Source organism: Dipteris shenzhenensis, chromosome 19, assembly GCF_047967505.1.
Source record: "Dipteris shenzhenensis isolate YYH24624 ecotype China chromosome 19, Dip_SZ_1.0, whole genome shotgun sequence".
Taxonomy (NCBI): Eukaryota; Viridiplantae; Streptophyta; class Polypodiopsida; order Gleicheniales; family Dipteridaceae; genus Dipteris; species Dipteris shenzhenensis.
Window position 1 is genome coordinate 45,382,985 of NC_141614.1, and position 3,308 is coordinate 45,386,292.

The following is a 3,308-nucleotide window of genomic DNA, read 5'->3' on the forward strand; positions in this document are numbered from 1 at the left end:
ATTAAAGGTCAAGTTAACGAAAACTAAGGGTTGCCTTTAAAAGCAAATCCAAAATCCTATGATTCATGAAGATTGGGTGATGTAAGGAAGGAACTCTTGGTTTGAAAAGTATTTGAAGGCCCTAAAGTTTGGTAGTAGGTGAAGAAATTTTTGGAACTCTTGGTTTGGAAAGAAGAGCGTTTGAAGGCCCTAAATTTTGGTAGGCTGGTGAATGATTGCACGTGGATGAGGACATTTGTGGTGTAGAAATGATTTTCTTCATGACTTATGCATCCAAAATATAATATATGAAAGTAAATAGAGAAAGCAAGTTGGTGGAAGGTCGAGTATAGGGGTCACGTAGGGCCTATTTCCACGTTGATCAGGTGCGATGGCAGTGCACGAAAGGTGTGGCGACATTGATGCGTGGCAATGACGGATTGGCCACCGATGACCAATCAAGCCCAAGGACACAAGGGCAGACTCATTTGCGCACCGACGAGTCTGTTATTCTTATGCGCCGGGGTGCACAGTGGTGTGGAAACATGCCCTTAGATTACTTAGATTGATGGGAGGGCTTGTGTATTGTCTGTCATTCTCACGCGCCTGGGTGCGCAACGGCATGGAAACAGGCCTTAGATTACCTAGATGGATACGAGGGCTTGTGCATTGTCAAAGGCATTTGTGTGATGTTCGTGATGACTTGTGCATGCAAAATATAATATGTGAAAGTAAGTAGAGAAAGCTTGGAACTGGAAGGTTGAGTATAGGCCCTAGGGGTCACTTTCGAGTGTGCATAGTCAAAGGGATGTTTGAGCTCGTGCCAAGTGTAAGACTACAATTTGTGCACTTCTTCCAAAGGGTGTTGATTCAAAGGTTAAATCGTGCTACGAAATTGTCTTTCTAGAGGGATCAGCAACCGCCCTAGACAGGGAGACACGTGTCGGAAGATCCATGAGTCCAGCAATCGATGCAAACGTGTCACCAAGTGCGGGCAAATATCTGAACTTTCCAACACGTCATCTTGATGAAGCGGCCATGCAAACTTTGGTTGCGTATATGTACAAGCGCGTGTCGTTTCTTCTTTCGCATAGATTCACCTCCAAGCTTAACACCACAATTCCTTCCTCGATTCACATCCAAGCTTAACATGGGGTATTCGCTTCTGATCCTCGCTTCGTTCCTTTCCTTCTTTTGTGTTTCCATACCCCCTAACCACCTTTCCTTCTTCCAGGTCTCGCCGTGATCCGCCCTTCGTCGACCCTGCCCACTGGATCGTCCCCGTTTTCGGAGTTGCCGCGGCTGCTTCTATCACGTTCTATACGGTATTCCTCTTTATGCTTGCAGCGAATTTCTGTACAGTGTATACCCATCTGGTCACATCTCGCCTTAGGAAACGTGAATGACGTTTGCGTAGACGAGCTGGTCTTTTGTGGTATTCATGCCGCTTTGGAGCCATTGTCGGGTGTTCACCGTTTCAATGGCCTTGCACGTCTCTTAGTGAGGAAATAAGCTGTATATGTTGTCTGCCTTGGCATTCAAAGGTGCCGAAGGCACCTTTCGTTGGACGAGGCTTACCGATCGACGGAATTTTACTCGGAATGGATAAGTTTTGACAGCGATCTTATTCAATCAAATACATGTTAAAGGGATCGGGATTCGGTATTGCAGAAATTATTAGAGGACGAGGGACAGACGTCAGCGACGAAGAAAGACACGACCTTATCCCATATTAACGAGCACGAATATCGAAAAAACACAGATACATTGCTTGAAGAGAAAATGTTTTGAATACACTACAGCATGCATTTTAGGACCCAATGGATGTGTAATCTTGCTACCGATACACCGGAGTATGCCGCTGCCCGCACGAGGTACTAAATATTAATTGTGCGTATCATTACGCAGAGAACTCTTCTCCGACAGTAAATTGTAACTGAAATATCACGGCTCACATTTGAGGCTGCTCCAACAATCATCGTCCGCTTTACAGCCACAGAATTGTGCATGCACAATTGACTGACTCTGGAAGCAATATGCACGTATGAATTATTTCTTGACACTATTTTATGAAACGATTTCAGAAAATTGCTGTGTTCTTGAGATTACCTTGTAGATAGACAGCTGCTGTGGCTTTATGAGTGTATCTCATCAAATTATCAGATCGACAGGCGCTATCTTACAACAATATATTATACAGCGTAAGTATAGGGCAGCACTTGAGATGATCTTACAACGTAAGACAGCTGCTATGGCATTGTGAGTGTATCTCATCAAATTATTAGATAGGCAGGTGCTATCTTACAAGTACGTATAGGTAAGGACTTGAGATGATCTTACAATCAGATAAAAAACATTTGTATTTCATTGCATGTTTGTATCAAAAGAAGTGAATCGTGCAGTTCCATCTTACTCAAACGTGAGACAATCTCTTTTGATGTACGGAATAATCTTGAACCATATCTTTAAAGCTGAAAATTTTTCCCCTTATTAAAAGATAACGGTGTAGCAAGATAGTTAGCTCAAGGGTTACGTAGACTTTTAAAAAGACTAATTTGCAAAGAGTGGAGTAGAATTATTCTCTTAGTGCACTTCATGGGTTTAATATATCTTGCACTAGAGGGATACGTGCACTCTTATGTAGACTTTTTTCCTAGGAATGGAGGAGACACACATAAATGCGCAATTAGATAATAATGGCATTCTCTTGGTGCACTTAAGGGGAGGTTAATCTATTCATGTGGGTGGACATGATAGATCTTGCAATACGTCATGCTAGACCCAGGTTTTTGTCATTTTTGGGTTCAAAAGGATTTTTTGGGTTCTAGCTTGCAGCCTTCTACTATTGTTCACTTACATTTGAAACGGCAACATTACATAGTTAGAATTTCGCATCTTATGAAAGTTTCCCTTTAAAACCTAAGAATTCATATGAACTTTTTAAAACCCTAAATTTGTGCGGCTTAGCAGTCAAAGGCCACTAAAAACTTGACTTTTTGCAATTGTCGTATCATGTCCTAGGACAAACACATAGAATTCAATTGTCATCCTTTAGTTGTTCCCATGTACTTTGAGATCCAGAAGTTGTAAAACATGCTGAAACAAAGCTAGTATGTGTAATTGGCCATTTGCGAACTAATTGTTTTATTTTGGGTAGTCTCTTCCTCCATTTCACACTCCAAAATGAGAGCTTTAGCTTAGTAGTTCACATTATGTAGCAAAGCCTGAGTCTCTATATGAGCATGGAAGATGGAATATTCATTATATTTTAGGAATTGTGACTTATGTATGAGGTGCCTCTATTGTTATCTTAAAATATTTTAGTTTTT

The 3,308-nt window shown here is 41.4% G+C and overlaps 1 long non-coding RNA gene across 1 annotated transcript; it reads left to right on the top strand.

Moving 5' to 3' along the window:
• Window positions 1-1,061: 1,061 nt before the first annotated feature.
• Window positions 1,062-2,295, top strand: LOC147890528 (uncharacterized). Its single transcript, XR_015542811.1, has 3 exons — window positions 1,062-1,134; window positions 1,214-1,304; window positions 1,651-2,295. It is a non-coding gene; the product is annotated as an uncharacterized LOC147890528 (long non-coding RNA).
• The last annotated feature ends 1,013 nt before the right edge of the window (window positions 2,296-3,308 follow it).